Below are 9,969 nucleotides of genomic sequence, written 5' to 3' on the forward strand. Positions count from 1 at the left end.
TTGACAAGTTATTTTAGCTATCTACATAATTTTTAATTGGATTTCTGTCTCATAGATTATGGATCTGGTCTTATGATGAACTGTTCTACTTTTAACTCTTTGTCCATTTTAGTTTACGTATGCCAGCATTATTATCTTGTTATACTTTATACTAAAATATATGGTAAAACTATAATGATTATATTAAAACATGTCATCAAATTAAATTGAAATTCAAATTTACTAACTCAAGAGTATACTTTGGTTTTTTTGTTTCTTTGTTTTTGTTTGTTTGGGTTTTTTTTGCAGGGCAATGGAGGTTAAGTGACTTGCCCAGGGTCACATAGCTAGTAAGTGTCAAGTATCTGAGGCCAGATTTGAACTGGCCCTGAATCCAGGGCCAGTGCTTTATCCACTGTGCCACCTAGCCGTCCCCAATAGTATACTTTGAAAGGATATAATTAAATGTGTTCTTAATATCTAAAGCAGTTTTTATATACACACACACACACACACACATATATATGTATATGTATATATATATATATGTATATGTATATATAAATAATGTAGAAACGTCCCACTGGTGCCAGTACACTCTAGACACCAGCAGTAGAACACCACTATAGCACCAGGTAAGCTTCCAGACCCCCATGGCCTACAGTAGCCTCAGCCACCCCACTCAATTACCTCAATGCAGCACCAAACATGAGGGTAGTCTGTGGGCCTCAAGGCAACAAGAGGGCAGCACCAGGTAAATAGCCAGGGCTTACACCCCCTGGCACAAGAAGCCTGAGACAGTGTTCCTTCTTCTCCAGAAGCATAGATCATACTTAAAAGAAAGGGAAAAGGACAAAAATATGAACAAAAACAATAACAGGAACCAAAAATTGATCAATCAATAAAAGAATAAATAAATAAATAAATGAATAAATGGATAGATGGATAGATGAATAAATAAATAAGTTAATTAATAAACAAATGAATAGATAAGCATCGGAGCACAGAAAATTATTTTAGTGCCATGTAAGATCAAGACACAAACTCAGAAGAGGACAATGATGTCAAAGTACTTAAGGCCAAAACCCCTCTGGAACCAGAGGACAAATAGATATTAAAAGAACCCACCAATCACGTAGAAAGGTATCAACAAATAAAATCTCCATGTAGCAGTATAGTCAAATTACAGAATTACCAGGTCAAGGAAACAAATTCTTTAAGTGGCCAGAAACAAACAATTCAAATAGAGGGGAGCCACAATCATGATTACACAGAACCAATCAGCTACAACCTTATATGATTGAAGGTCATGGGACATGATATTCTAAAAGGCAAAAGAGCTAAGACTATACCAAGAATCACCTATCTGGCAAAATGAAGCAGAATATTTCAAGAGGAAAAAATAACCATTCAATGAAATAGAAGGATTGCCACCTTTTATGAGATCAGAATTGAATTTTTTTAAAAAATTGATCCCCAATATCAAGACCCAAAAGAAGCCCAATAAGGGGAAAAGGATTATTTAAAAAAAAAAAAACATAAGGAATTCAATGGAGCTAATCTCTTTACATCCCTGCATGGGAAGATGATACTTATAATTCTTAAAACTTGTACCACTAATAGTAAAGCTAGAAGGAATAGACATAGACAGAAGGTACAGGTATCAGGTGAAGTAGAAGGAATGACATAAAAAATAATTAAGGGATGAGAAAAAGGAGTACACTGGGTGCCATATGATGATGAATTCAAGAAATCATGGATGGTTGGTTACCTTTGGTGTTGGAAAATATGGATTTAGTGGGAACATAATTGTTATCTTCAATTAATCAATCAATAAAAAGAAACTATTATTTAACTAGCCAGGAACTATGCTGGATACTAGGGATAAAGCACAAAGGCAAAGAATGATAAAGAAGGCAGAATACAGAAAAATAAAGAAAAATAAAACACTTAATCTTACTATACAGAAAATAATAAAAGAAAACAAACACAGCAAAATTTCTAATAATAAGATCTGCCAGATGCAGAATGGGCTACATAAACAAATATAAACATTTGGGGGGGAAAGCAAAATTGTCAAAAGATTCAATATCCAAAACCATATCAACATATGAGAAATATAAAATTTAATAAATTAGTAACAATGGAACATATAACTCTTCATTTAAGTTCAAAGTACAGACATCATAAACATAGCATGAGAGAGGCCTGTTCAAATTACAATTTGTATTTTTTTTTAAAGTTTTGAAAGAACTATAGAATTGCATAATTGTAAGGACCAGAAGAAATCAAAAAATCTTTGAGACAATCTTTATAAGAAGAAGAAAACTGATAAAGAACTTCTGTGCTTAAAAATCTCTAGGTAAAGGGTAGCACATACTTAATAATAAATTTTTGCAGTTTTGTAAGGAAGCAGAGACAAACTGTAGCTTACAGTTTTAAGATTCTACTATTATTTTAATTTTAATTAAAATATTTATCCTTTCAAAATTCAGTAGCAAAACTCCCATTAAATAGTTTGGAATGTAATCTTTATGTGGTTTCTTGAAGTCATTTTGTTCTCATTGATTGGTCCTTATCCCTTCTTATCAGAACAACAGAAATGAAACAAGAGGTAAAAGTTAAGTTTATATAAAGAAAACCACCAAGCTTACTGACAAGGTTCAGAAGAAACATTGCTTAAAGCATTGAAGTTGACAATGTGGGTGATAAGTCTTATAGACAAACTGATGTTAACATTGTCTAATAGAAATGGAAAGAATAACCTCTCTCTCTTTCTCTCACACCCACACCCACCCCCCCCCCCACACACACATACATACACAGACACTATAATATTCTGAAATTACAAAAATAAAATCAAAGGCAGCATTACTTTAAAGACAAAATGAATTACTTTAAAAAAGAAGTATGTGAAGACAGAATTCCCCATCTCATATTATCTAGGGAAAGATTAGAGTTGGGAGATCAACAAGCATAGTACATTATACAAATTTTCAGAGTTTTTTCAATGCATATTGATGATTCTTGCTTTTTTTTAATTTCTTTTTCCTCCTCCTCCTTGTCCTCCTCCTCCTCTCTTCTTTTTTCTTCATTATCAATCCTATGGAATCTTATTTGGTTGTAGCATTGATCAGAGTTCTTAAGTCTTTCAAAGCTTATTAACTTTATGATTGTTGTTATTTTATGTATGTCTGGTTCTTTTTACTTTACTTCCGATTAATATTTACAAAGCATATCAAATTTCTTTGAAATAGTCCATCTTGTCATTTCTTCTGGCACAATAATAGTCCATTACATTCATATACAATAACCTGTTTATCTCTTTCCCAATTAGTTGGTACTCTAAAATTTCCAGTTTTTGTTACTAAAAAGAGTTGAAATTCACATCTTAATTGAGTAATTTTATTCTTTATTTTGTCTACTTAGAGAAACAGCCTAGTAAATATATTAATTCTTCAAAGTTCATGCATATTTTAGTGATTTTTATGTCATAGAGGTAACTAGGTAGCCCAGAGGATAGAGTTCTGGAATTAAAGTCATTCAGATCTGACTTCAAATCTGGACTAACAAAGTTATTAGCTATATAATCCTTGACAAGTTGTTTAATTTCTGTCTGTTATTTCATTTGAGTTTCCTTAAATGTTGAATGAGGATAATAATAGCACATTCTTCTTACAAGTGTGGTGAGGATTGAATGAGATAATATTTGTAAAACACTTATTACAATGCCCAGAATATGATAGACACTTAGTAAATTCTTATTTCCTTCCTTCCACAAATTCAAATGACTTTCCAAAATGAATTCTTTCGATACACTAGTGTATCTGTTTTTCTATAGCTTCTCCACCAATGAAAAATTTTCTTTTTGGTAATTTTTGTCAATTCAGTGGATATGAGGTAGAACTTCACTATAAATTTGTATTTGTAATTTGTATTTATATTTTAATTATCATATATTATGAATACACATGCACACATATAGAGAGATAGATATAGGCAGAGATATTTATAGGCAGAGATAGATAGATAGATAGATAGATAGATAGATAGATAGATAGATAGATAGATAGATAGATAGATAGATAGATAGATATAGATAGGTATATAGATAGATGAGAGAGAGAGAGAGAATTGGGCATAACCTATATATGTGTACAATAACAAAGTACATGTATAATTAGATATCTAATATATACAATGTAAGCACACTACATGCATAGTGATATATGTATAAAGTATTATATATATGATTATTAAAGATTACATTAAAATATAATCCTTTTTTGGAGGTCTATTAAGAATGGATTGAAAGAAAGTCATTTAAAGGAGCTAAGATGATAGAGGAAAGGCAATGACTTGCCTGACCTCTCCCCAGTATCCCTTCATATACCTTCAGATAATGGCATAAGATGATTTCTGGAGCAGCAGAACCCACTAAAGAACAGGGTGAAATAATTTTCCAGCCAAAATACAAATTAGAAGTTCAGAAGGAAAGGGGTAAGAGTGGAGTGAAGCCCAGTGAAATTGAGGCCCACCACAGATCCAGCCCCAGTGCAGATCCAGTCCCAACCAACCTGTAGCAGGCCTCTGAAGTCTCTGAATCAGCAGGAGAACTCAGCCCACAGATTTTAAAAGAAATTCGAACAACTGCTCAGAAGGAGATTACAGGGGTCTCTTTGCTCACACTGAGGCAGGACTCTCTTGATTTGCCCATACTCAGATCCAGGTCACTGGCTTGGGTGTCAGTTCCAAGCAGGGGAGGAACACTAGCATACCAGTGCTTGCAGCCATAGTATAACAGGCTTCATAGATATAGGGCAGAAAAACAGACCAGTGGTTGCTTTCAGACCAGAGCACAGGCCAGAAGAGGAATAAACATATGTCTCCTTAAATCATAACACCTTGGAAGAACTAAGGACTTACAGATTCCTAGAAGTATCTCTAAAAATAGCTACTCAAAACCCCCTGTAGTTTGGGACAGTGTGACCTCCACCCTGGAAACAGTGCCCCAATTTAACAAAGTCTTAAAAGTCAAGAAATAGTCTGGGGAAATGAAGAAATAGAAAAAAAATGCTGATTTGTAGTAAGTTTCTATGGTGACAAGGAAGCTCAAAGCAGACCCTCAGAAGATAACAAAGTCAAAGCTTCTACATCCAAAGCTTCCAAGAAAAATATGAATTAGTCTCAGGCCATAGAAGGGCTCAAAAAGGACTTTAAAATTAAAGTAAGGGAGATAGAGGAAAAAATGGAAAGAGAAATGAGAGTGATATAAGAAAATCATGAAGAGAAAAAAGTCAACAGCTGGGTAAAGGAGACACAAAAGTGCTGAAGAAAATAACACCTTAAAAAACAGACTGGGTCAAATGGTAAAAGAGAAACAAAACCAAAGAGATGTGTCATTTGAATTTTTATTGGGGTTCCTATCTCTGTCCCAAATTTTAGGGAACTTAGTTGGGATTTCTAGTATATTGCTACTTATAAATTAGTGGCTTTAGCGTCTGTTTGGGGCATTAAGCATGTAATAAAGCATATTAATTGTTAATAAAGAGAGAACACATGGCTCTGAAAGATCAGAAGACCTACATACCAAAGATAGAGGGGAGAAAGAGATTGGATCTTGTGGCTGCTCCTTCAAGGTCCCAGATCAAGGCGTGTGCGAGAGCATAAACTCCCTTCTGGGCAGAGGAAAGGAAGGCCTTACACAATGATCGAAGCTAATTGCCTTCTCTCATTCAAATCTTTTGGTTTACTGGACTTGAGGGTAGTCCATGAGCAGTATGTGCTGAGGTCAGAAGCTCAGAGGACAGACTTTCTGAGGGGAAAGGCTTTCAGGTAGGTGTGGTTTTAATTTCTATTATCTCTATTCACAGTCAAAGGTCCAACTTGACTGATTCTGGGCCCATCTTAAAAGTTTAGGCAGGGCAGCTAGGTGGTGCAGTGGATAAAGCACTGGCCTTGGAGTCAAGAGGACCTGAGTTCAAATCTGGCCTCAGACAATTGACACTTACTAGCTGTGTGACCCTGGGCAAGTCACTTAATCCCAATTGCTTCACCCCCCCCAAAAAAAAATCACCTTGTATTTATTTTTCACAAAAAAAATTAAAGGGGCAGCTAGGTGGCACAGTGGGTAGAGCACTGGCCCTGGATTCAGGAGGACCTGAGTTCAAATCCGGCCTCAGACACTTAACACTTACTAGCTGTGTGACTCTGGGCAAGTCACTTAACCCCAATTGCCTCACAAAAAAAAAACAAAAAAAAACGTTCAGGCAATTAGGCCCTCAAGTGGGGTGGGGGTGGGGGGTCCTCTTTTATTCCCCAAACTCATTATTTTTTCACAGAGGGAAAGAATTCCTTAAAAAACTGAATTGGCCAAATGGAAAGGGAAGTACAAAGCTTCTGAATAAAATAATACCTTAAAAATTAGGATTGAGCAAATGGAAGCAAATGTCTTTATGAGAAATGAAGAAACAATAAAGCAAAAACAAAAGAATGAAAAAAAATAGAAGGCAATGTGAAATAGTTCCTTGGCAAAACACCTGACCTGGAAAACAGATCCAGGAGAGAGCATTTTAAAATTATTGGACTATCTGATAACCATGATCAGAAAAAGAGCCTTGACATCATTTTCCAAGAAATTGTCAGGGAAAATTGCCGTGATATTCTAGAACCAGAAGTTAAAATAGAAATTGAAAGAATCCACCAAACACCTCCTAAAAGAAATTCTAATATGAAAACTCACAGGAATATTATAGTCAAATTCCAGAGCTCTTAGGTCAAGGAGAAAAAATTGCAAGCAGCCAGAAAGAAACAATTCGAGTATTGTGGAGCCACAGTCAGGATAATGCAAAATCTAGCAGCTTCTACTTTAAAGGATCAAAGAAGTTGGAATATGATATTCAGGAGGGAAAAGGAACTGGGATTACAATCAAGAATCACCTACCCAGTAAAACTGTGTATCCTTCAGGGAAAAAAGTGGGAATTCAATGAAAAGAGGACTTTCAGGCAATCTTGATGAAAAGACCTCAGCTGAATAGAAAATTTGACTTTCAAATACAAGACCTTAGAGAAGCATAAAAAGATAAACAGGAAAAAGAAATTATAAGTGATAATAAAAGATTAAACTGTTTACATTTCTACATGGTAAGATGATACTTATAACTCAAAATGATTTTTTCATTATTAGGGCAGCTGGATGGGGTATATTTAGACAGAGGGCAGAGGTGTGAGTTAAATATGGAGAGGTGATATCTTTAAAAAATAAAATAAAGGGGGGCAGCTAGGTGGTGTAGTGGATAGAGCACTGGTCCTGGATTAGGAAGACCTGAGTTCAAATCTGGCCTCAGACACTAGACACTTACTAGCTGTGTGAAACTGGACAAGTCACTTAACCCACATTGCCCTGGAAAATAAATAAATAAAATAAAATAAAATAAGGGGTGAAAGGAATGCAGCGGGATAAAGGGAAAGGGAGAGGTGGAATGGGGTAAAGTATCTCACATAAAAGATATAAGAAAAAGCTTATCCAGTAGAGGGGAAGATGTGTGAGGTACACGAGAATGAATGAGCCTTACTCTCATCAGAACTGGGTCAAAGAGGGAATAACATACACATTCTATTGGGTATAGTAATCTATCTTACCCTGCAGGAAAGTTGGAGGGGAAGGGCATAAGGGACTGGGTGACAGAAGAGGGACAGTTTGGGGGAGGGAACAATCAGAAGAAAAATGCTTTTGAGGAGGGACAGAATGAAAGAGGATAGAAAATAGAGTAAATTTCATGGGGAGGGAATAGGGTGGAGGGAAATACAGTTAGCAATAGTAACTATGAAAAAAAATTGAAGCAAGTTTGACAGGCCTCAAACACATAGACAACTGTGTCAAATTTATTAAAATAAGAACCATTGCCCAATTGAGAGATAATCAAAAGATATGAAGTTTTCAAATGAAATAATCAAAGCTACTGTTAACCTGTAAATTAATGGAACAATCAATATAGGAGAAAATAAGGTCTTTAACCTGGGCAGAAGAACTATAGCTTGTGGTACCACAAAGCAAAAAGCTAAGAATACCCATACATATTGATGGAAAAGACTGAAGCATGCCGTTTTTCATTTTCTTTCATTTTTTTATAATATATAATATAATTATATATTATAATATATAATACAATATTATATATTATAATATAATATATAATATACGTAAGCTCTTTTTTGGTAACTAAGAATTTAAAATCAAAGGAATTATCTTCAATTGGGGAATGGCTAAACAAGCTGTGGTATATGCTAGTAATGGAATATGATTTTACTTTAAGAAATGACAAGCAGGATGACTTCAGAAAAGCTTGGAAAAACATGTATGTAAATCACTTTGCATGCCTTAATATATTATATGTTTAAACTATTACTATTATTATAAAAAACAAAAGAACAACAGGGAATTAAGACTTGGTTAGGTGGGGATTGGGATTTAGAAGCATTAGTTTGTTTAGCTTTCTGCAACTAGATTTCACTTAACAAAAAGGTATTATTTCAGTATTATACAGATCCAAAAATAATCACACCCACAATCTTACAATTATAAATAATTTATGCATCCAAATGTCTATTGAAACCCCTGCCTCCTAAATTGCAGAGCTCACATTTACACTGCTATTGTGGTGGAAAATGAAAATAAACCCTGAAGCTTTTGGTGACCCTATGGTCCAGAATGATTGAGAAATCCATGAAAAGCAAAGAAACTTAGGTAAAATCACTGTGGGTCCAAATCTGTGTCTTTTCCTTAAAAGATCTTCTCCACATTTCATGATTTATTTGGTGGGGGGGAGGGGAAGAGGAAGCAAATTATTGTTGTTTACATTTCCTAAGTTTCTATTTATTAGAGATTAAATTCTGTTTACTAAACTCTAACATAAGAACAGTACTGGATATGCAGTATAACAGTGATGGAATTCCAGAAGTGTGGGACATGGTAGCATTAGGAAGGGGAGGAGTGGAGGAAATCATGTATTTCAACTGTATCACAACTGTTTCTCTCAATTTGTAGTAAAAGAAATGGGGGGAGGAGGGGATTCATTGCCTCTGAGCTTGTTTTTTTCTATCATCTACCACTTTATACAATATCTAGAATATAGCATAGTAAAATTAATACTATCATGCCAGCTTCATTATCAATCATATAGCCTTTAGTTGGTTAATCTGGGAACCCCAAAACAACAATTCCCATTTCTATATCTCACTGAAGTTTCAAAAGTGCTTTCTCTCTCTCTCTCTCTCTCTCTCTCTCTCTCTCTCTCTCTCTCTCTCTCTCTCTCTGTGTGTGTGTGTGTGTGTGTGTGTGTGTGTGTGTGTGTGCATGCACGCTAGATATGGGTGATTGGGAATGACAGTGAAAATGTCTTCATTTTAGAGGCAAAGAACCTGAATCTTTTGAAATAGAAAGGAAGTTGGATTAGAGTTAGAGAATCTTGATTCATATCTCAATTCTTGTCACTTGCTACATATGTAACTTCCAGTGAGCAAGTCACTTTACATACCCAGGCCCAAGTACCTCAAATGAGGCAACTACATTAAATAACCTTCAATATTTTTTCTTCCTTCAAATTTCTGATCCTCTGACGTTCTGAGTCTTGAAGTAAATGATCTATTCCTTGGTGCCACACCATAATCAAATATCAGATGTGACACAAACTCTGATCTTCTGACTCCAAGATCAGTGATCTTATCTGAATATTGTGTCAAGATAATGGAATGTGATAGATGAGATTTAGCAGATATCCAGGGGCCCACCTGGAAACTGAGTTAAACTGATTGAATTAGATAAGGCAACTGACTGTTGACTGTTTACTAGATTGTAAGCATATCTGGCTGGTACTTAAAAGTACTTAAGAAAGTAATTGTTCTCAGAAGCTAACAACTTTGAATTTTCACCACCTTCAGGCCCAGTGAACCAATCAGCTTGAAGAACTTCCCATTTCTGGGAGGGGAAGA

This window comes from Dromiciops gliroides, chromosome 1 (assembly GCF_019393635.1).
Source record: "Dromiciops gliroides isolate mDroGli1 chromosome 1, mDroGli1.pri, whole genome shotgun sequence".
Taxonomy (NCBI): domain Eukaryota; kingdom Metazoa; phylum Chordata; class Mammalia; order Microbiotheria; family Microbiotheriidae; genus Dromiciops; species Dromiciops gliroides.